The sequence below is a fragment of the Cygnus atratus genome, chromosome 14, assembly GCF_013377495.2.
Source record: "Cygnus atratus isolate AKBS03 ecotype Queensland, Australia chromosome 14, CAtr_DNAZoo_HiC_assembly, whole genome shotgun sequence".
In the NCBI taxonomy this organism is placed as follows: Eukaryota; Metazoa; Chordata; class Aves; order Anseriformes; family Anatidae; genus Cygnus; species Cygnus atratus.
Window position 1 is genome coordinate 19,628,356 of NC_066375.1, and position 24,835 is coordinate 19,653,190.

The 24,835-nt window shown below is 41.1% G+C and overlaps 1 long non-coding RNA gene across 1 annotated transcript in view; it reads left to right on the plus strand.

Annotated features, from left to right (window-relative positions):
* LOC118256752 (uncharacterized) overlaps positions 1–18,751 on the plus strand; it is a 171,381-nt gene extending 152,630 nt beyond the window's left edge. The window contains exon 6 of the long non-coding RNA XR_004781318.2: positions 18,343–18,751. This is a non-coding gene — a long non-coding RNA (uncharacterized LOC118256752). The remainder of the gene's footprint in view (positions 1–18,342) is intronic.
* The last annotated feature ends 6,084 nt before the right edge of the window (positions 18,752–24,835 follow it).

A 24,835-nucleotide genomic window follows, 5' to 3' on the forward strand; every position in this document is an offset into this window, starting at 1 on the left:
ACCATAGGGATTAAGCCTAAAGACAGGCAGTATGAAATAGTTTCTTCCTCTCCGCAGGTCCACACCTCTTTTCTTCCTCACAGCAAACTATCACCCAATAGTCTACAGACCTGTCTTGGGCTTGAGAAGTAGTTCATGGACTCCTAAGGATGAAAAGCAAATCTGTTGATGACAGGCTAAGATTTGTTATGGGGCTATGGGTCTGCTTACTCCAGTCTCAGGCCTACCTGTACACTCAGGCAACATTCACTGTACACGTTATACATATTGCTTTCTTTCTGGGGAAAAAAACATAAGGCAACAGTAACTTATCTGTAATTGTGATCACATCATTTCTTTTCATAATGTCTTAAAGTATTGCTACAATACAGGTCTCTTTTCTTGCCTGTGCCTTGGATATGAATCCAATACAGGCCAGTCAGGTGTTATGTTCATAGATATTCTCGATCAACTCTTAGCTTTCATTACTGAACCTATTGACATGAGCCATATCTGTAAATTCATTTGCATTGAATAAAAGAAAACAAGGAAAAGTTGGGGAAATTAAATCCCAGCAAAATCAAACAGCTTGCATAGTGTAGCGCCTAGAACATTTTGTGTTGGCCTTGTGCATGGAGATTTGAGAATGCAGCAGTTATTGCATGTCATTCAGCAATTTCCTGTATGAGTCAGTACAGAGGTATTTATCCCCAAGGAACTTGCAGAAACCTGAGTTTTTCAATCACTTGAAAGTGAAGAGGACGATGCACATGAGATTATAAACTAAGTATGCTCTATGGTGTGGTCTATAGCCTTGAACTAGTCTTTAGTGTCTGGGAAGTGTTCAGTGGCCCTTCCAGCCAGCCTGTAAAGGTCACTAAGTTCCCTGTGCTTTTGATTCAGTTTGTTTAGGCCCGACTAGGGTGGTCTTTTCTAACTCTACTTTCTGTGATTCCATTAGAAAAATGAGTTTCTCATTCATAGGGCCAAATTTCCATTAGGCCAAATTTCACTTTCACTTTGGAGAAATGAGGTTGTGCAATTTTTAGCATCTTCAGGAAAATTTGGGCTCACCTGCCTGCAAACACCACTGAAATTAACTTTCAGCAGTTGTCTTCAAGGCTTCCACATTCATTAAAGTTTGCAAAGCATTTACTCCATCAATGTAGCTTTTTAAGTAGAGAAACTATACATATATATAAATACTAGATCAGACTTCTTCTCCCTAGTACACATCATCTTGTACAAATGCTTTTTTGTTCTTGTCTGTGGCTCCTACATACTGCAATAGTGTGGGCAGCAACAGCTCCTTACTGTGATCAAGGAGTCTTAGAAAATTTATGTTTTGTTTTTTTTTTTCCTGGAGTTCACAAAATACTCCCTAATCTTGGAATGCAGGCTACAGGTTCCTTTGGATCAAATGAGGTTTCTCTCCTTATTCTTGCTGTAGTTCAACTAAACAGGGCATCAGTAGCAATTTGAGAGAAAAGTGCTTCTAAATGTTCCTAGAATTTGTTCTATAATTAGTGTTGGAGGTTATGCAAGACTGAAATGCACAACTACAATGGGAGATGTGAATCCATCTATCTGGTCTTAATAAACTTTGTCACTAAAATCCAAATTTGTGGTAGAAAAAAGCCATAGCTCAATTGGTTTTCATTTTTCCTTATCTTATATTACCCTCTAGTGGCTGAGTCTTTGAGCAACATCTAAAGCAAAGACGAGAAGTTAACTGGGGTTTTCATGCAGTGTCCTTTATCTGAGCATACATGACTACTACACTCTAGATATGTTTTACTTATTTTTTAAACTTTCCTCAAAACAGAAAAATTGTGAAAACAATCCCAATCAGCTAATCTTTGCAGGAAATAAATGTGAGGAAAAGTATCATCTTGCCAAAGCTGAAAAAGTGGTCTTCAACATGTAAGGAAGAAGAGAGTGCTTGAGCCTGTTGATTAAACACATCCTTTGCTTTTCCCTGTTCAGGCACAAATTTCCAGACTCAGACTCTGAATGTAATTTCTATTCCCCCCACATCACGTGCGTGTTGCAGAATTTTCCCAAATATGCAGTAAAAACTTTTGTAAGGTATGAACAGTAATGATGGGTACTTCAGTTTTGACTGTTTTAGCCTTTTGAATTGGTCTGGCTTGGTTTCGTTGGTGGGGTTTTCTTTTGTTAACGAGAGATTCTAACCCTTGGAGATCTGGAGAAAAAAAATGGGTTGAGGCAGGATTGCATGGGGCAGCCTTTCTCTCTGGCAAGCCAAATGGCCTGGGGGAGCCAGCCCCAGAAAAGGGGGCCCTCAGCCCCCCCCCAACCATCCTCCTTCCTCCACATGAGGGCATCTGTCAGGCTTCTCCCAACACAGCTGCCTTAGGCCTCGCATGGGCCACTCCATCACAGAGCCTTGCTGAGGTCACAGTGGCCACCACTGCCTCGCCTTTGCCCCGGGCCCTGTAAAACAGGCCCCCCTGCAGCTGGCCCACCACTTGCTCAGCTACTCGGTCCTCTGAGAGCTAGCGTACGCAGCAGGAAGAAGACTAGAGAAGGAGCAAGGTGAGCAGCAACCCTCCTCGGTGCGAGGACAGCAATGCGATCCGAGGAAGCACCGAGAAGGATGGCAGCGAACGAGAAGAAGATGTGTCATGGGCAGAGGGACAGCACCTCTGGCACAAAAGACACCAGTGCCCGAGGGACCTCTGGTGCCCGGCCCACAAGACACATATCAGCGATATCATTGGCACCGCAGCGATGCGCGGAACAAGCCGGCCCCTCAAACATACAGTGACAGGGGGCCTGGGCCTAACCAGTGGTGCAGTGGTGGTGTGGAGCGAAGGCGGGAGCGTGAGGCAGACAGCCGTGGGGAGCAGAGGCGTGCCTATCGGCCAGAATACAGTGTGAGACCCAGCCATGGCCATAAAACAGACAGCAGCGTCAAACCCATGCATGAAAATCATGCGGAGAGTGGCATGGGACCAAGGCATGGAACTGGACGACCCCCTGGTTTGGCACCCTGGCCAGAAAATATTCCTGATGGAAGGTGTCCCGTGTGGGCAGTCCCAGGCAAGGACTGGCTTGTCCTCCTGCCTAACAACATGGAGCCCATGGAGCTGGGTCCACAAGAAGCGGTGGAGGAACTGATGGAAGTGGGTCCACCTCGGCCAGATCAGACCTGGGACTACCCCGGCAGGTCTTTGCTCTGTGCCATCAGAGAACTCCAACAGCTTCGCAGCAGGGTCCGGCGAGCTCCCTACTCGTCGTCGCTCAGGCTCCATCCCAAGCATTAGCTTGGAGCCACCAAACACCCAGCAATAAAGAACTCTTGCCAGTTCCCAGGGGTTGCGTGAGTGCTCCTTTCCCATCTGCCAGCTCTTGTGTGAGTGGTGGCATCCCTTCTGCACAGAGCCTCGAGGAAGTGCACAAGAGAGGACCCAGCTCCCTTCGGACTGCTGCACTGGGGTGACAGGAGGAGTCCCCAAGGGCCACCATGCGCCTTTTAACATTTGTTAAAATAGACTGAGGGGTGAAAATAGTAGTGTGTAAGCGATTATAAGTGGCTGGTTTCTTCTATTAAAAGTGAGTTTCTATATCTGAGTAATTGGTAACAACAGACATGGAGAAGGCTGAAGTACTCAGCAGCTTCTTTGCCTCTGTCTGCACTGGTAGACGGGCTTCCCAAGTCTTTCATTTCCCTGAACCCGTAGATAGAGGCTGGGGGAGCAAAGTCCCACCCACTGCAGGTTCGAGACCACCTGATGAAGCTAAACAGGTACAAGTCTATGGGGCCTGATGACATGAATCCCAGGGTCCTGAGGGAACTGGCTGATGGAGTTGCCAGGCCTCTCTCCATCACAGTTGAAAAGTCCTGGCATTCAGGCGATGTCCCTGGTGAGTGGAAAAATGGAAACGTCATGCCCCTACTCTTCAACAATTAAAACAAAGAATTGAACAAAGAGCACTACTCTTCAACAATTAAAACAATTAGGAGACATTTCTTCTCAGAAAGAGAGGTCAGGCATTGGAATGGGTTGCCCAGGGAAGTGGTGGAGTCACTGTTCCTGGGGGTGTTCAAGGCAAGATTGGACGTGGTGCTTAGGGACATGGTTTGGTGGGTGACATTGGTGGTAGGGGGACAGTTGGACCAGATGATCATGAAGGTCTTTTCCAACCTTAATTTTTCTATGATTCTATAAAAACATACCCTAAAAATCTATAAAGTCCTATTTTTATCTTCTCTGACAGCTTTCTGGTTTAGGTGACGAATAGGAAAGGCAAAAAGGCAACAAGTTTAAATGTCAAAAACTTAGGAAAGGAGGAGTGTATTAAAAACTTCCCTTTTTGCGCATGGTTGTCATGAAGGAATAATTATTTAAGGTTCCTATGGAATAAAATTGTTTAAATTTCAGCTTCTATTTCTAATTTCAAATTCTTTTAAGGGTTTTGGAAGGATTTATATAACCGAAATTGACCAGTATGTGTATCTCAAGGGATTAGCCAATGTAATCACTAAAATGTCTTGCATTGTTCAGTTTGTTCATTCTCAAAAATCATTCTAAATTTATCAGTCAGAACAGTGTGTCTATTATTATTAACAAATTAGCAGGCTCTCATCAGTTTAATTGCAGTTAGACCAAGGAAATAAATCTCAGAACAATCAGGTAACATTTCACACTTCTATTAGTTAGGAAGAAATAGAGAGACAGAGACTGAAATGCGTATTTCCTTCAGAACAATTAAATTAAATTGTATATTTCTCCATCTTCGGTTACATTAGAAATTTGCAGTGCGTACTCATGATGTGCTGTTTACACTGCCACGGTTAATCAGTTATGTGGTACTAGCTCTGTTCTGACAGAACGATTTACGTAAATAACTAACTTGGTTCTAATTATGAATATAAGAACAGAACATTCAATTTGAAATTATATCACTGCAGTATGAGTATTCCCTTGTTTGTTGTAACTAACCGAAACAATTCAATCAAATTTGTATACCTGTCCAGGAGTTACATGTTCCATGTGATATATTTAATGACACTATTTTCCTTTAACAAATCTTTCCATAAGAATTATATCAAAGCAAACTCGGCAGGCATTCTTGATGAAGCCTTTTCAAATCAACATTTAATATTATTGAAAATTCATTCAGGATATACTGGAGCTTGGAACTCCAAGAATTTGGATATTAAATTGATCATAAAGCCATTCCCAAAATATGATCAGATCAATACTTGTTTGTAACTACTCTTTCTGGCCCACCCAAAGGTGCATTCCTGTAGTGACAACACAATGTATGAGTTTCCCCAAACACATTACCTTTTCCTACGTACACATTTTTCTAGTCAAACATGAAAATTCTAGCTATTTATTCAAAGGACAAGTACTACACTGTGTACTCATTTTTTCTATCTGAGCAATCCTAGTTAGCAATATAGCACTTCTAGATGAGTTGAATCTAATAGTAACACTATTGGTATTAACTTATGCTAATGGTAGTGATATTCAGGACCGTGTAACTACGTAAGAGGAACTTTTCTTGTTCATCTGCAGCTTGACAGAGACTAGGCAGTGTGAGGTTCCTTGTGTCCCCCCTGCCACCCTAAAAGCAGAACTTTTGCTAAGGTGTTTTTGGAGCTTCTACAGGGCACCAGTGCGACCTGTCCTGTCCTTATTGCTAAAAAGTGCAGTGCTCTGGAACCAGATGGGGAATTTCCAGTAAATTCTGTTACACAGCAGCAGTTCTACTTCCATTTTCAAGGGTCCTGTTATCATTAGTACTTTCTAAGCCCTTTGTGATCAGGACACGGTGTTAATAATAGGACAAGTGCAAGTGTAGGCAAAACAAGGCTTAATATTAGGTTCAAAAGACTTGAAAATGAGGAAGGCAAGGGAGGCATCATTCCAGACTTAGTTTATACTTCTTACATGTGCAGAAAGAGTCCCAAGGTCTCTTATAATGGGACCAGGACAAAACCTCCCAGGTACAAGTGACAGTGCTGGGAAATTAGGGTAAGCTTGACTGTGCCATGCTTGATCTAATATTAAACAGAGACCATCTCTCATAACACGTGGGATGACACATCCTATGGTATGCACATAGATGAGGGTTAATCTTGCAAAACCGAAATGAACACTGTAAGTCAAGTCACTGAAGAAAAGATTGCCAGTACAAAATTCCTGAGATATATTGTATGTCAAGGACTCAAATCTTCCAAGGTGCCTATGTGTCATAGTTTGTACTTACCTCTATGATTTGTAAGTTCTTAAGCTTTCTTACATTTTAGCTAGTTTCATTTTTTGGCCTATGTGGAAGAGCCAAAGCAATAGAAAAAAAGTAATGAAAAGCTCCCCATCTTTGTATCCTCCTTTCTTCATGCCTAACCAGGTGCCTGATCAAATTAAGTACAGAATTCTAATAAATGTTGGAGCTTCTCACATGTCTCTTTATCTCACCTCTTAGCTTTTCTGCCATGTCATAAGGAATTAATTAGTTCTGCTGAGTTAAGAATAAAGTCACATCCTCCCTAGAGTTTTAGATGAGGCTTTCTGTGGTGTTTAGCTCAGGTGACGGCTTGGGTGAAAATAAACTGTCTCAATTCCTCACTGCAAAGAATAACCACATGATATTTTGAATATTGGAATATCTGAAGTCTTTTTATATGTTAAAGGAGGAAAAATTCCAGGACTGTTGAGAATATGAAACTGCTGAGAGTATCACCATAAGGTTCAAACTTTTCCACCCACAGTAAGGCTGGTCAGTGCTAGTACAGAAGAGCCCTGAACTCTGTTTTTACTATCCCTTTTGATTTCAGCCTTAGGGGCAGTGAGGGAATTACCACTAAAACTCTACAGACATAAAACTTAATGTCCTAGTGACCACCGAGTTTAGATTCTGCTCATAAGACCATTTTCACCCCTTTGGTGTAACTTCAGTAAAGACTATTATTTCTCAGAAACTGAATTATTTTCGAGTAAAATCATTCTCTTTGAATCTCTTGTATCTTGCCTTACCTTGCTTTGTCTTACGTGAAGGCTGCTTTGTTAGCCTCCTTCCAAGGCTCAGAGATAACAGGACACAGGTGCTCACAGCCAATTCCTAGCTGAAACACCTTCCTAAACACACCCTTTTTGTTGGGACGTATAAATTACTGTGGTGAGCAGCTTAGTAGAGTAAGGGAAAGCTTGAAAATAAAAATGTGTTGTTTTGGCTCTGTTGGGACTCTTAAATATGCTCAAGTCTATGTATGTTATTACTCTGATGCTCTCTGGTAAGACAAGAATATGATAAATTCCTTAGATTCATGTTTAAAGCTACCTCTTCCTAGCAAGTGCTTTCTGCTTGGCTATCTTCTTGGTGTGTGAATGCTTATGGAGTATAAATCTCTGGAAATAAGCAATTAAACAACTAAGCTGAAGTGTACTTGAACTTATCTAAGTACCTGTAGTTTCTCATGATTATAAATTTTTGAAGGAAGTGGATCTTTCTTTCTTATGGATCTCCAAACTGTGAAGTTTAAGTTATGGTGGATATCCTGAGAGATCTAACTTTCTTATGGTATGTCTCTTTGTTTGTTTATTTTTGCATTTGCGAGTGATTTGACGATTAGAGAAGAAGTGAAGTGGGGGCCCTCATTATTTAAAGTGAATTCAATAAATATATGAATATTGCTAATGTCCACCTGAATGTTTCTGGCTAAGGTGGTGGTGACAGCTATTACATCTTCACAAACAAGTTTCTTGTTCTCACAGAATGTTATTCCTCAACAAACCACATTTACAGTGCAAATATATTATACTTCCCTTTAATTTTCCAACCTAATTAAAGAAATAAACAGTTGTTTCCTGGCAGCCTACCTTCTTTTGTTAACTCTTTTGCAACCTATAGTGTATATGAAAATACATATTTAATGAAGCTTGCCACTGTAGCGAACAAAAGCATCATAAACAAGGCTGCTGTTTGAGCCTACAAATAATTAAGTTAGGAAGCATGTGATGAAACACTTTCACTCCTGGAAAATGTTCCCACAAGCTCTTAAACTCTGTTATCTCATGATTTCAAAGGCAAAAACTCAATAGTTAAGAACGGCAGAATTTAGTCAAAGGTAAGGGGGAGGGGAAATACTGAGAACAGAATAACATGGATGTTCCTGTCTGTTCACTGATGCATTATTGTGTCATGAAGGTCATCACACTTCTGGGTCCCAACGCTCAGCTGAGTGCTGCTAAGCGTCTTTGAGACGAGACTTCAGAAATGCCTCAGTAGTGCTCTGTGGACCTGTGGCCTGCTCATCACCTTGATTAGCCAAACACAGAGCAAAGATAATGATCTGTCAGACATCTTTAATCAAAGCTCTTACACATGGTTTGTTCCCTGTCAAACTTAAAATGCAATTAGGTTTTGGCTTTAGCAGCCTGTCAGCTGCAGCCAGATTGGACACATCAGCGCAAACAGTGCTTTCTTCCTAAGTCTGAGTACTTCATTTCTGAAAGGAGCTACCTCAGCCAGCCCAGGCACATCTACCACTGTGACCGTGTAAAGGAAATGTTGTCCCAGATACCTTCTAAAAAGCTAAAGCTTTATATAAAGACTGCCAGTTGAATCCTGCTTTGTGCCACTTGTGATGGTGGCTCTTCTGGTATGTGTTTAATGTATCAGTGTAAGGTTGCAGCCAGTTACTCGATTTTCTAAATGCTGCCTGTCTGTGGGCTGAACTAGAAATCTGAAGATATTTCCTTGTCTATTCCTACATCCATGTAGGGTGACCAGGAGGCCTGCTGCTTGGCATTTGTTGCATGGGGAGCTTGTGCCAGACTCTTGAGAGTGGCTTTTGGTCAATTCTGACCTCTACTACCCCAGAGGAAAGTAGAAGAGGCTGCTGTCCTCTGAGATGAATTTTTAGGGGGTCAAGAACTAGACTGTGCTGATGTGTTTTTATTTCAGTGGACTTTTGCCAAACTATACAGAGGTGCAGTTGGAAGCAGAACCTGTCTGCACAGAAGGCTGACTTAGGCTTGTTTAAATAGATATGCTGGCCACCTACTCCTGTGTTACTCAAAACCTTGCCTGTGATAAGTTAAGGTCCAGCCCATGAAGCAACTTCAATGGGAAGATCTGCAAGGGAATATCTCAAGTGGCATGTTCTTTCACCTCAGATCAGTATCCTGCTCCAGCATCCTACATGTGACGCAGTGGGTAGCTGAAGCACGGTCATGCCGAGTGAGGGGAGACCCATCGCATCAGCTCTGCTCTTCTCTAACATGAATGCAGCAGGATCAATAACGTGTGAATGGTATCCAGCCCTCAAAATGAGAAAAACTATGCCTTTGTAAGAAAACGCAGAAATTAGGGAAAATTTCCTTTCGGGGCTTGTAGGAAGAATATTGGCAAAATAAAACTGCAGCTTTTCTCTCAGCATCAAAATGGAATAATACTTTTCTACCCTTCATTTGTCTCATCAGATAGAATCCTCTTAATTTCTAGGTCATCTCTCATAGCTTCAGTTTAATAGCCTTAAAATAAATTTTTGCTTCTTCTTCAAAATGAAAAGTTCCCACATTGTTTTTAGGATTTTTGTTTCCCAGCAGAAATCCAACAGAGGCATCCAGAAATCTGCTGAGACCAAGTTCAGCACAGCAGTAGTGCTGATGAAGCTGGAAGTTCATCCGGAATTCAGGAGCCAGCTAGAAAGTCTTGATTTACTTCATTCAGAAAGTTTAACTTGTGTGAACAAAGTACTGGTTTGTTGCTATTTGTCAGAAGCTTCTGCCTCACAGCCTGAACTGGAGGTGCTGGCAGTCATCCAGATTGCCGTAAGGTCTAGGTAATAATCTGACCTTGTTCTGTGGGTACTTAATAGCTGGATTGCCTGTCGCAGCTTGAAACGGATTCCATCTGCGCTTGACTGCAATAAACCTAAGTGCCAAATACGAGAGAGCAGAAGAAAATGAAACTGGTTCAGTTGACAGTTTGATTCATTCTTTAAAAGTTCATGTAAACCCTGTTTGACATCTCTATTCCTGCTCACCCTCAAGTCTGTTGCAAAGGCAGAAGGGAGGAAAAAAGGATTCAAGTGTTACTTCACAGAATTTGTTCTTCTGTTGTTGGAAAAGTGAGCATTTGAGCAATTTTCCTTAATTCTGCAAATATAATGTAGCATCAGAAGTTAAAATAAAAGGAAGAATATGAAAACTGCAATTAAATGCATCTTGGAGAAGTCTTGAGGACTTCTTGTAGTAAGAAGGAATTCTCCATACGAAATGCCCGGACAGCAAGGCAAAGCGTTGCCTGCTTTCCCACAGGGGCTGCCTTGCTCTGGTGCCAAGTATTCCAGCAGGGTCTCTTGCTCACACACAGCTGCGTTTTTCTGCCCATGCTTTGTGTTGGTAAGGAGCAAGGGTGGGGGCATTTCAGAAATGTTTCTAGGGTGCTGTGTCCTTCCAACAAGGCTGAACGGACTGGTTTGTTATCTCCAGTAAGATGACACCAAAAAAGTGCTACTGTTCACAACTGGGCATATAACTTAAGTCCTCCTGTCAGACTTGATCTTGGTTATTTTCCTGAACACAATTCCCCATTTGTTTTGACAACCACCACATATTTATTACAATCTACCCATACAATGGGGGAAAAAAAAAAAAAGGAACTTTGGCTCTCTCAAGAAAACAGGTTCCCTTGCTTAACTCTGTTTCTTAATTTCTTAGCCATAAAATGCCCTAAGAAAATCTCGGGAACCCCTGGGCTAGCTGATAGCTCTGCTGTTTCTATGTGGAAACGAGCATGCTTCTATTGCTATAACCACATCCATACCAAGTAGATTGCAATCATGTCAGCCCTGCAGCTTCTGCAGACAGGGATTTGTTCTTGTACCGTCTTGCTTAGTTCTTATTCCTACAGGCAGCTATCCACAGCACACCAGATTCACAAAGTATGATGCTGCTTCTGCAGGCCTTCTGCTTTGCTAAATACAACATAGAGATTGTTGGTGTCTGCTAAGTAAACAACAAAAGATAAACAGAATAGAGGACTCGTTTTCTGACTCAGCTGTATTGGTAGCAAGACTAAAACACATTAAAATGTTGCCACAGAATGGTGGAACAAGGTAATATTATTGCTCATTTAGGAGAGCCAGAGCTATAATTTCAGAAGTGTGGGTACTGCATGAGTAATTACTTGCCTTTTGAGCACAGAGACATTTACTTGATGAGAATGTGGATAATTTTTCTTGATGCTTAGTAGCTTCAGAAACAGTGTCTGAAGAAACTCAGACAGATTCAAGTTCCTATGCCCGCCTGACAAATTGATCAAAATTCAGTGCTTGTAGAAGCTTTGGAGATACTCTCCTGTACCAGCTGCTGTATCTGAGGGACTAATGAAATATAACCACAGTACAAATACTTCTAGAGTTGAGTCCTTAACAACATTTTTGTAAGTTAGAAAATAAATTTCAAGCCTTCTAAACTTGCTGGTAGTTGGGCATATTTGAAGTTACCTGTAATTTGAACACGATACTCTGCTTTCTGCTTAAGACAATCTTGAACTAAACTGTCAGAGCTATTAAGAAAAATACAGAATAGCAAGATATTGTCTAGAGATGGGATGTCCTTCAGCACTTCATGAAATCCTTACAAAACTACTAAAGGCAATAGTAGGGTCTGTCAAGGTTTGGTTCAGCCCTTGGAAAGTGCACCAGTTTGATTTTTAGGCCGTAATTCCAAATTAGGGATGTGCAAACGTTTAAACTTGGCTTCATTTAAACATGGTAAGAAACAAGAGAAGGCTTGAGGGAACAGACTTGCACTCCGGCAATGCTTCCCTTCCCTCCCTTACCCACTTCATGGCAAGATAGTCATGTCTGTAATGTGAAGTAAATTTGGCTTTAACAAAATGCCTTGTTATTCTGATACTTTTAAAGCTCGTTTGGGTCATTACACCTATTAACCAAGGATGCTGGGGCAAGGAAGGTGTGTAACGCTGATGTCTGAACCCTGTGGGACCTACAAAGAAAGCAAAGTTGAGACTGAAATCTGTGGTTCAGGATACATTGTGCTTTGGAGTATCATCTCTAAGGTGGAAAAGTTTGCTTCTTAGCCCACAGATGTCAAATTTCATGACAAAGAGCTTGTTTCACCATCTGTATTTGAAACAAGGCTCCAGAGAAATGAGAGCCTTTTTCAATGAAAAGGGTACCTTTCTTATAATTCTTAAAAGATAATATGGAATTTTTGTTCACCTCAAGATTATACCATTCCTCTATTCTAAATATGGGTTTGCATGTGTTTTTTCCTCAGACCACACTGCTGTTGTCAAAACTGTCTAACTTTCAAAGACTACAGAGAGAACATTGCAGAACTGAGAATCTGATTTGGGAATACTATGTCAGTGGTGTTCTGACAGTGTTTTAACAAGGGGATCCACAAAACAGTTCTCTTTTAGCAGCAGTGAAACCTCTAGGGAAACTTGTGGGTATATGTCTGCCAAGATGAAAGATAGATTGAGATTCATGGTAAGATTGTAGAATATGAAATATGATTGTGGTGTGTTTGTGATACATTTCTACTGTTAGTTGGATGATTAGAAAACAAACAAAAAAAAAAAAAAAAAAAAAACAAGCTTCTAACAGAGTACAACACAATGGTTTAGAAAGCAAATAAGAGTGAATCTTTCTTTTTGGATTTTTTTTTTTTAACTAAAGGGCTGAATCATGAATTTATGAATTGGTAGCAGAAATGTAGGAGAGCCCTCCACTATGCACTACTTGAGTACATTAAGAACAAACCCTTGCAGATGAAAAATAACAAAGATTTTGGGAAGATGCTGCATTCATGGGATGCGTTCTTGTTATGACTGCCACAACAGGGATGTAACTCAAAGGTCTGAGGCTGAAATGAAAATCCAGGACCTGGACTGCATGGGGGATGTCTGACCTGCTGCAGGAGCAGTCTTCCAGCTAAACACCCCAGCTGCTCTCAGCCTGCCTGGAGGCAGCCACACACAGTCACCAGCTGGTTTACTTCTGGCCTCAGAACATCTGTCCTGCTTTCAGCCATCCCCTGGCACCTCTGTTTTGGGGAGAGAATATTGTATAGGTTCTGTCCGTGCACCATCTCAGTTAATGAAGAAATTCTCTGGAAGGATGCTGGGATGCTGGTTATGCCTAATCTCTTGATTTGTTCCCTTCAGAGCACCACTTAGCAATGTGTGAGAGAAATTAACTTCAGAATATATAGTTGGTGTTAAGCCAGTTAATGGGATAAGGGTCAGAGAGGACTTTTCAGTGAGATTCGGTAAAGGACTTTGGTCGTTTTCTGCTTGTTTCTGGCATCGGGAGATGTGGTCCCTTTTTTCAGGTGTTTGATCTCAGAAATTCTTTAGAAGTAAAGGGACTGCAGAATGCTCCTTACGATGTCCGTGGTCTTTCCTGCTGTGTTACTCTGAGATGCTGGTTTTGTAAGCTTTGGTTTAAAGGTATTCAGAGGAGCATTCCATAGCTCAGGAAGGGGCTTTTCAGGGGATGCTCTGGCCTAAGTCTCTTGTGTGGTGGTGATGATGGGGAATTAATCTTGGTGGTCCAGGTTTCTCTTTTTTTTTTTTTTTTTTTTTTTTTACAGGGATTGTTCCTCGGGGCAAGAAGTATGGACATACCAGCTCTTTTACCATTACTGAAATGCTTCATCTTTCTTTTCAAAGTATCATCTCCTTTTTAACTTGAATCTGCTACTGTGGAAAATGAAAGAGGAAGCAAATTGCCCCAGTGAGTTTCCCCATCTCATACCCCTTTTAGTCTTGGAGGAGGTCTCTTGAGGTCATGGGACTGAAGCTACTGGGGACATTTTTCACTCACCCACAATATAGGAAGTTCAGTGTGTAAGGATTACATTGCTTTCTTATTTAGATACTCTATTCTTTAATTACATCATAGTTTTGCTGTTACTGAAGCAAGAGTTTTGATGCTCATGAAGTCACTCAACGTGGAATAAATGGGCACAGACACCAAAGAAGCTATGGCATTTCACATCACTGTGTCCCCAAACACTGCTTTCCCTGCCTCTGAGGGGATCTCACTTCCATGGTTATTCTGGCATTGGCTTCATCCCTGCAAATTCTGCGTTTGCTGAGACACAGCATCAGGCTGAAGAGGACCTGTGAATGTGGAGTGGAGGGACCCCTCCGCTACCAAACGGGGCCGCCGCTGTAGCAGAATGGCTGCGAGGAGTTCAGACGACTGCAAGCTGTCTGCAAGCCAGGCTCTGCTGGAGAGCCACCTTGCTGTGTTTTGCAACCTTTGTGTGAAGTTGAGACTGCTTCAGCCCCCCTAGCAGCGTACTGTTATAAAATAGAACAATCCTGCTTTTCTCCACGTTCTGTCCTTGTTCCCAACCATATGCTCTTTGTGCTGGGCTCTGTTTTATTGGCCTCCCCTGAAAATAAGAGAGGTGGCTGATGGGCAAGGAGGAGCAGTATTTCCAGCAGGAAGGGCTTGTAAGTACACTTGGGGAAAAACAAAGTCTCCCATGTTCTGCCTGGGGTCCTCGGAAGCTTTTTGATGGGGCTTTGACCTGCTCTGTGGAGGAGTGCCAGGGTGGTACATCACAGCACCGTGCTGGGGATGTGGGTACAGCTGGCCAGAGGTGTCTGATTCAGCCAAAAACATGAACTGGGAATAGGGAGAAATAACAAAAGGGAAGTAGACTGGAAAAAAAGAACTGACTGTACATTTTTTAGGAATCTCTTCAGTGTTCATTAATTCTGAGATGAATTGTGATCGTTAGTTTTGCAAGTGAGATCACCCGTGATATGAGTCTTTAATGGGGATTTATGTAGCAGAAAGTAGACTGAAACTACTCAAATTTTCTATGAAGCTAGCAATTAAAGATCAGTGGCTTTCAGTCACTGGATATTAAGGCTGGAACTGAGTTTCTGATTCATAGGTAAAAAACTCACTGTCAACCTCTGGAAATTCTTTATACAATTTTTTTCCCCCATTTTTCCATCATTTCTCTAAACAAAAGACTGACCTTGTAGTTAAAGCACGTGGCAGAATATGTGTTTGTGTTACTTCAGTCAGGTAACTTAATCCTTTACTGTATTAACTTCTCAATATCAAATGCAAAGATCTTGAGTTCCGTAGAAATAGTCAAGACTATGAATGTGAAATTATCTGAGGGAAGGTAAAAACGCTTAAAATGATGTTATAAAGAAATGATGGCACTTGCAAAATGCCAAGTTGAAAGGGGAATTCATGTTAGGTAATACTTCTTTCAGAGATCTTGTGCTGGTGTTCTTGGCAGACTGAGCTTTGCCAGTCCATTTGCCTTGTGCATACCTGGATGCCATGCTCCGTGTCTAAAGAATGTGGATTACAGCACTATATGATATTTCCTACTGTCATTTGCTTTCATGTTACCTAACACAGCTCAAAATCACATCAGCTGGTACTTTTTCTACTCAAAATATCTGCCACGTGTTTTTTGTAAGTTTGTCCTCTTCCTTGCCTTTTCTTTTCTCCCTTCCTTTTTCTTCTCCCCTCCTCTCCCTTCCAATCTTCACTTTAGCTTTTTCTCCTCAAAACTCATACAATGGTGAGATAAAATCTAATTGTGGTTTTACAATGTGATGGTTTGGTTCCCGGGAAAATAGCATTCACTAATAAAAAAATGTCTTCACATTTAATTTGCCTAGCAGGCAGCACTAGTAGTAGGAGAAAAGGCAGTGTGATGCAGAGACCAGCACAACTCTTAGTACAGACTACTGTGTGCCAGTCCACAGCAAATTAATTTGTTCAGAAGTTCCTGATTTTTTTAATACTAGACTCAATTTGCAGTAGTTCTTCAGTTCTAAAGTTTTCAGCTTGAACAATTCTTCATTTCCTGTAATTAGATCTTATTGTAAATCCATTGGCTAGATTTGGTTTTGATATCATCTTCTGTCATTGTATACTTGCACTGGTCACATGGGCTTTGTTGGCACACCAGAAGTGAGACTTTTAGTCACATCGGAAAATACATTAATGCCCAATTTAAGTTTGTCACAAATGCATTTGAAATTTGATTCTAGCAGTCTGATGTCAGCAGTAGTCTCAAATTTTAATGAGATCTGGATTTAGTGAAAGCATTCACAAAGACAGTTCAGATAAGTTGTAAGTTCTGCTGAACTTTTGAAAATCACTTTGATAATTTGGGATCTTAAATGCTGTAGATGATTCCTTGATTAAAAAAGGCATAGAACCAAAACCTAGAATTAAACATGGGGAAATGTCAGAATTGGGTATAAAATGCACAATTGGTTTGTATAACGTCCACTCAGGATGCACAATTCTAGTAAAACTTTTCATTCAACTGTGTTTTATCATCTACAAAGCAGAAGAGGTTCTGCTGAAGTGCACTTGAAGGAAGTGGGCAGGAAGGGAGCGAAAAGGGATGAAGTTCCGCACCACCTCTGTGGTGGGGAACTTCAGAAATCCAGCTGTAATTCTTGAGGATGAAACTCGTCTTGTTCGTGATGCGGCGGATGCGGAGGAGAGTGAGAGGCACTGACTAGCAAGTAGGGGAGGCTGCTGGGGAGCTACCACTAGGGAAGAAGGAGGATGGGGACGGTGGTGGGCAGGAGCAGAAGGCTGAGAGGGAATGACCCTAACCATGGTCCACAGTTTTTGGAGCAGGTTTGTGGCAGAACCGAGAAAGGGACAGGGGGCTTCTGGTGATCAGTGTGAATCCACAGTCAGCAAGTAGGGACAAAGCACTTTACATAAGGTGTGTGCCATGCGCCATCCCATTTGCACAGGTGCTCGCCCTCCCTAGTTCTCACTGAGTCTTCCTTTACCCTGTTTGTGGGCATCCAAAGGCTCCTGATGACCTATATGGTGGCAATGTGTGGGATAGTAGGACTTCTGTATTTCCAGTTTGGTTTTGGTTTTTATGAGTACTGAAGAGAACTCACAGAATAGCCACAAAAATTACTGAAATTGCAAGTCAGTTACTAAGATGTGAATGAAAGCCCAGAAGAAAAACTTCCATTAGAAGGGCAGTGGGATGGATATGGGATGGTATGAAAATCAAACAGCTCCATAGCTGATGTGAATGCTGCTCAAGAAACTTGTGTCAGTATTTGTGCTCTTCTGTGAATTCAGAAATTCTATTAAAAATATTCATATAGTATATTCCAATGTTTTATTTTGCCAACAGCTTATCACTGATAAGAAATTTTGAGATGTGTCCATTTATCATTTATTTTTATTTGACAGTACTTGGAGTATGAAATTAAGAACCTCCTTGTTTGCACTTAATCTCCACTGGGCAATCAGAAGCTCTTTAGTTTCTACTGCTATTTCAGAAGTAACATCCCTAGATACTAGGAGTTCAGTCCTGACCCAGTGAAATGAACACAATTTTTTCATTAAGTTAAATATCCTTTATTTAAATGGACCAGAGATATTACTTTAGTTTTTGAGCACCTAGAAACTATGAGCCAAATCCTGAATCCAAAGAAGTCAGTGTAAAGTCACCATCCATAGTTATAGGACCAAGTATTGACATGAAAAATGTGACAGGAATTGATTGGTTATGTCCAATATAACACATTAGGATAAGCATTAAAAAATGATATTTGAAAGGTCCTTGTCAGAAAATGAAGACCAGCTTTATCATTTTTGTACAGACGACACTGATTTCCAGTGTGAGATTTTACTAAATATATAAAACTTTAATAAATAAATAATAAAATACTTTTATTTTAAATTACTTTTTTACTTGTTATTACTTTAAAATAAAATAATAAAAACTTTAATAAATAAAACTTTAAAGAGCAACTGATTAACTGGCCAGATGGAGAAGATATACACACAGCTTGGTATAGTTATAGAGAATTTGTGTGTGTTCTGTGCTTTAAGAATGATGTATCTTTATGTTGTCAGAAGATGCTTGGGTTTGTGTTTTAAAATAATATGTAAGGTGTTTTTTTCTTATGCAATGTTTAGTGTTTCTGATGAATTTTGGGTTTGCCCTTCAGACCCAGTACAGAAACACAAATAGGATACCACACAACCCTATTCTACTGGCAGGAGCTGATGACAAAATAGTAGCACTCTCTGTATCAGAGCCTGCATATTCTTTCCTTGATGTACAGAGGAATGATGTATGGAGCTGTGCCTGTAGCAGAAGCTGGTGAAACCCTTCTCCACCAACTTATGGGCAGGCACGCTTCTACCAGGTGACTTATGAAGATATTAATCACAGGCTTGATTCGCAGTCTAGCCTTTATATTTCATTGAATCAAATTACCCACCTGTCCCTACCATAATGTATTTTGTTCTTTTTAGTTACTGGATCTAAAGGTCTTGATACTTTCTTTCTCTCTATCCTCCAGCTGGTAGCTACGCTGAGATACCCTTCACTCCATCAGCTGGCCCACTGTGACAGCAATATCCATGACTCAGTTTTCATACTTTTGGGGTATGACCTACAGATTGTCAGTTCTGGCTCTGGAGATGATTTGGAAGAAGAAACATCACTTAAGAAAGAACACCTGGTAAATTTCTTTTTTATTTTTATTTTTATTTTTGTCATACAACAAAAATTTTCTGTCTGAGAGACACATGGCAGGTACATCAAGAGGAGAATTTCCAAGTTTCTCTGAGCTCTTCCTTTAGTTTGGGAGGCTGCTGAGATATTGGAGTGTGGGGGAGGAGGGGGCGGAATCCATCTGCGCGTGTGTGAACCCACTGCTTCAAGTGTAACAACTGTGCTGCTCTTAATGCTCATATGACTGTTATGACAGCTCACTTTCCTGTGACAATAAGGAACCAGTTTCAGGCTTCTTGGTTTTGTGGTCAAGTTAGATCTTACAGACCATTCTGGGGGAAGTACTACAGCAAATACAGACTTATGCCTTCTTTGAAAGGTTTACTATTTTATTGCATAATAAAAGAGCTCCACTTCTGACTCATTGTATTGTTTTATTTCCCCTAATATGTAAATGAAACCACAGAGTTGTTTTGACTGGAGCTGGTTATTACATCCCTAGATAACCCATCAGCAACTGGAAGCTTTGCTGAACTAAAGCTGAGGATATGTAAATTAGTGACTGCGTACTCCACCTTTGGCTGCTCTCAGAAGGAAACAGCGATGTCTTTAACATAACAAAATTCTTTGTATTTCAAAACAGCCATATTGGAAACTAGAACTGGGAAAATTGTGAATGCACAAGAAAGAAGTCACTATTTTGAAATAACATGCAGTGCCCTGCAGTGGCAGGTAGTCCAGAATGGCCAGTTTTAATCTGTAAAGTTCTTTTATCTTGTGGTGAGTGAGAAGGTGTATGTGAGCAGCACAAACCTGACTGTGTTCCTGGAGGAATTTGCAGTGAATACTCAAAGTAATCTCAGGGGAAAGAGGAGGCTGTGACTCCCACAAATTAGCTGGAGCAGGAGGAGTAATGGAGTTGTCGTGCACCCTGTGATGAAGAATGACATTGGACACCACATCCAGCCAGCATTGATATCTGCTTATGTAGATCCTCTTTAGACTTCTGACAATCTTTCTTCTTTTTTTTTTTGATACACTTCAGTTTTGTTGGGCTTGATAACCTCTTCATAAGGAGAATACTTCCTTTATTTTCTGAGGAAGAGAGATCACAGAATGAAAACTGCTGACTTTTCCTGAAACAAGAGTTTCCAAGAAAGACAAAATCGATCCTAAAAATTGCCATTTCACTTTGTCATGTGGTTGTTTCCATCATGGAATACAGACCCATATTCCATGAAAAGCATGGAATACTCTGTACCATGAAGATGGCCAGTAAATGAAAGAAAAGATGGAGGGAAAACATTCCCATTCCACAACCACCACTCGAATCTGTCAGGACAACTTACTGAATAGCTGATGTTTTCCTAATGACTATAAGACGACTTTATCCCGATTCCAAAGAAATCTGTCTGTATGGACATTTAAGCTCCCCAAAGCTTCCCAAATCTGAACCGATTTGAACACATTTTAGCATCTTTTTGCTTTTTATATGGCACAAACATTTATAAAGAACAGGGTCACCACAGATGCTAGTACATACACCCTGCTGATGGTCAGTAGAAACTTGCAAAGCACAACAGCCAGAGCATCACAAGAAGCTTAATCTTTCTAATGGGATATTACCTATCCCTGTGCCCTATACATGTGCTCTGATCAGTGAGCAATGCCAGTGAAATCCTACAGGAACTTAGGTCAGATTCTCAGCCTGTGGACTCATGCTGGCACAGCTCTGCAGTTCATCTCATGCAAGATTGTGGTTTTTTTTTCTTTTCCTTTTCTGTAAAAGGCAGTTTCTGCCAGCTGATTTGACCTCAGAGGAAGATTCGTAACAAGCAAGTAGCTATGTCACGGGGAGGCAATAGCTCCAGCTGGGCTGGCTTTCATCATGACTGAGGTCAACAGAAACTTGAACTTCTGTGACAAGCCTGGGTAGGAGGTAGTCTCTGATCTGAAGCTTGTAGTAAAGGTCAAAGGCTGCCAGATGTTACTGGTAGGGCCTTGTGCCATCCCAGGGTTCCTGTTACATCTCTAATGCAGGAACCCTCCCACACGGTCGTGGGGCTGGTCTGAGCTACCAAACAAAACGCGCAGAAAGGGAGTTGCCAGCAGACACTGTAATTTCATACTGCATGAACAGTGCTTTCTCCTATAAGGAGAACCATTTATTACAATTTCTTAAATTGAAATAAAGAGGATTTTTTTAAGCTTTGACCAGGATCCCCTTTTCAACTGAATAAATCATTTTTTTTAAAGAGAAGTGGCTTTAAATTTTCCTTTCTAAATGCAGATGTGCTGAAATCATTTGTGAAGAGCATTAAACTTATTTGCCTACTGCTGGTTTTCAATGAAATATATGAAATATATTTATTACATTTTTATATGAAATGTGAAATGGAGTTGAAGATCCTCTAGGACAAACAGTTGTGGTTAAGTATTTGAAAAGCGAAGCGATATACATAACTGTATGCAGTTGTGTATAGGTTATGTACCACTGCCTTGTCTATATTGCATATTCTTTGTGTGCCACTAATGGAAATATACCTGTGTTCTTTCTACTATATTTCTGACTTGCTTGCAAGCAATCCTAATTCAAGTCTTAGGAAAAACTTGAGCAATTAACTGTAAGGAAAGGGCAGTGTAAATGTATTCCCCCATCATGAAATGGTAATTATAGTATTGTCACAAGGTGAGTTCATGACTGCTAGGGATTTTAATTCTGACTCTTTTCTCAAACCCTTGGCTGTGCACCATCACCTGCTGTCTAGCAGTTGCGAATAAACTTTGCCATCAGTTACTTATAACTCTGTAACAGATTAGAAAGTTCCTGTTTTCTTAAAGCAACATGCTTTGTTGCAGAGTAAACTTCTATAGAAAGCTGTGTGGTGACTGGAGGAATATGGGTGTCTCATACCACATCCCGTGTCTGTGGTGTTTCTGCCAGCTGGCTCATGGAGCAGTGCCAGGCTCACGATGCTGACCACAACCTGCAGTGTGCCTTGAAGTTCCCTGCGGATTGTGGACCAATGTGTTCTTCCATGAGGACGCTCATAGCTAAGTCCTATGTCCTCTAAATTCAGCTGGTTGAACACATACACGCAAAAGCAGAAGGCAGCATTTCTCATGCTAAGGATAATATTTGATCGATGCTGTTTTACTGCAAAATTTCTATCCCGTCTGATCTATCTACACCATTAAGTCACCTATACTGGACTGCAGTCTGTACTGAAAGTGGTTTTCTGCTGGACTGTGTAAATATGATAGACATCTTGTTTGCTTTGGGCAAACAACAGTTCCTTTGTCAAAGGGATTTATTGTTAGGATTATCAGACTAAAGTTCTCTGAACTGATTTTCATTCTCAGATGTTAATGTATAGGTGGAGGGAATTGACACAACATCTAAAACTGATATTCTTATTACATATTCACACAAGCATTGCATAGGAATAGTAATGATTAACTTGTGAGGTAGTCAGGTGTGTGTGTGACACCTGACCACAGAAAAGATTCTGCAATGCAGGGCTTTCTCCTGCTGTTTCTCACTTGAGTTAGAAATTCCATAACTAATTGTCAGATAGCACAGCTTTGGCTCACTGTATTAGAGGAGTTTACATTTTGGAATATCATAAATGCAAGCAAGCTCTTTGCTCGGTCATCTGAAGTAAGACAAACAATAAATACTAGGTGTAGTGTTTTCTTATGGTGTTTCCTTACACTAGCTGTTACCACGGAAAGGAAGTAGTGTCGTTTGTGGCTGGAACCCACATTTGTCTGACTTTCTAATGTTGGGGAAAGGTTTAGTGGAGGTAGGGAGAAACTCCACGTTGCACTCATTACGTCAATACCTGTTGTGTAACTTTATTTAGCTTTGCACAGAGGAATTGAATTTGCATTTCGAGTGCTCTAAGGAGCACACTAGGGGATTTTACCTACAGAAAGAGGCAATATACAAAGCCAGTTAAAGCTGTAAGGTAAAAAAAGGAGTGATGCACTTTTGACTCAAAAGCTTTTAAGTTGAGTGGATTTTGGTGGCCAGTGAATCTTTGTTCTGCAACTCTGCACTGTGGGGTTGGAGACTGAATCTAATTTGCACCCTTTTATTTCTTCTCTAGCCCACAGAGTGAAGACTGTCCCCCAAAACTCCCATGGTTAAGCTGCAGGGCAGAGCAGAGTTAGGAAGTGATGAGGAGTGTCAACAGTGTGTGATAGCTGCAGGGATTCTTTGCTAAACGAGATAAAATCCCCTTCTCCCTGTATCCTAGAAGGTTCTGGTTTCATTAAACTTATGCTTTCTGCCTCATGACAAGAGCAGAACCCAGTAGAGATTGCCATCTTTGGGATCTGGGGGAGATGGGCACAGCCACTTCTGTTCACTAGGTTAGATTCTAAATGGTCTGCCTTTCAAACACAGGATCGAATGAGCTCTTGTACGTGCAAATAGCAGTCAGCTTTAACATGAATTGAGTATTGATAGCCCGCAGATGCAACTTGGAAGAGCCCTGTGTACATGATAACCAAAAAAAAAAAAAGGCAATGAATTACATTTATGACCAAAAAAAGCCTTAGTACAAATCCATCAACATTTTAAATACAACACATTTCCTTTCCTTTTTTCTATGTCTTCTCAAACAGCTTTAAAACATCTCATTCCTGCTCAAGTCTAAGAATTTACTAACATTGTTCAACTGTTTCATCTGTGTGACAGACACTTTTTCTACAGACCTGTTGTGATGCATTTACTCAGGATGATGTCAGAACCAAGGGAGGAGCAAGAGAACACAATTTCCAATATGAGCAACTCCAGGCACATCCTCATACTCCATGGTATGATGGTAAGCAGAAAAAAAATGTTGTCACTCCATGAAAGCAGTTTCATCATTCTTTTGGGAAAGTACTCTGTGGAAGTTCCCTAACACAAAGCTTTCTCCTCACCTTGACACTTAAATTGTTTGCTGAATTAGTTATTGACCAACCAGTAGTCTGCCCTGAATAAGGAACTGTAGGTAGGTTCACACCCAAAATCTCAAAAGACACCCCATAATGGCATGGAAACCTACATGTCTGCTTTTGCTTTGCTTTGCTCAAAAAGAAATATAAACAGTCACCTCCCCTCCTAACTTGCTTCCTTTGTGTCCCAGTCCAATTACGTTGCTGCAGGCAGCAAGAACTGAACGACAGTGAGCTCCCCACCCTTCTGAACCTGTATAGCTCACGCTGTGAGACCTGCTCCTTGGATGAAGCAACTTGATCTTCTTGTCTTCACCCTCCTAGTTTCTACCTTGCATCCGAACACTTGGGACTTTACAAACTGGCCGAGTGTTCACCTTCTTAGCTCATTGTTTGATGTTATATTGCCTGAAAATGAGAAACAGTATCAATAACAACACTGGGGTGTGTGACAAGTTCTGTTAGTCCCATTGCTGTTAAGGCTCAAGACAAGGCATTGCAGTGGGCTTTGATGTGTCTTGTGTCATACATAGTCACAAAGACACAGGACACTGCAACGGAACTATCCTCTTGTTTTTTCTTCTGCCTGTGTCTGAGTTCAGCTAGGTGGTCAGATTTTTCAAGGTTAAAATCAGAAATAAAAGGCTAGATTTCTCAGAATTCTTAGAAGCAATACTTAAAGTATTACAGTCTTTGTAATCTGTGGCCCCCAACAGAAGGACATGAATTCAGTGGAGTGGGTCCAGAGGAAGGCCACGAAGTTGATCAGAGGGCTGGAGCACCTCTCCTGTGAAGACAGGCTGAGGGAGCTGGGGTTGTTCAGCCTGGAGAAGAGAAGGCTCTGAGGAGGCTTTACGGCAGCCTTCCAGTGCCTGAAGGGGGCCTGCAGGAAAGCTGGAGACGTACTTTATCAGGGAGCGTGGTGATAGAACTAGGGGTATAAAGGCTTAAAAATAGAAGAGGGTAGACTTAGGTTAGATATAAGGAGGAAATTCTTTGCTATGAGGGTGGTGAGGCCCTGGCATAGGCTGACCAGAGAAGCTGTGGATGCCCCAGCCCTGGAGTTGTTCAAGGCCAGGCTGGATGGGGCTTTGAGCAGCCTGATCTAGCAGGAGGAGTCCCTGCACATGGAAGAGGGTTGAGAATTGGATGATCTTTGAGGTCCCTTACAACCCAAACCATTCTATGATTCTTTTGTTTCTTTATTGCAAGTCACATTTCTATCATTTCTAGCATTTGTATATGTGACTGTTAAATATAATTCTAGCTGGCATATGGATCAGTCAGCAACTAATACAAAATGACTCTTTAGGACCAGCATGTGCTTGTTGTTAACAAACCTAGAAGTCTTCCCTACTAGAGAGCAATCACAGAAAAAGAGTCTGTGTTCC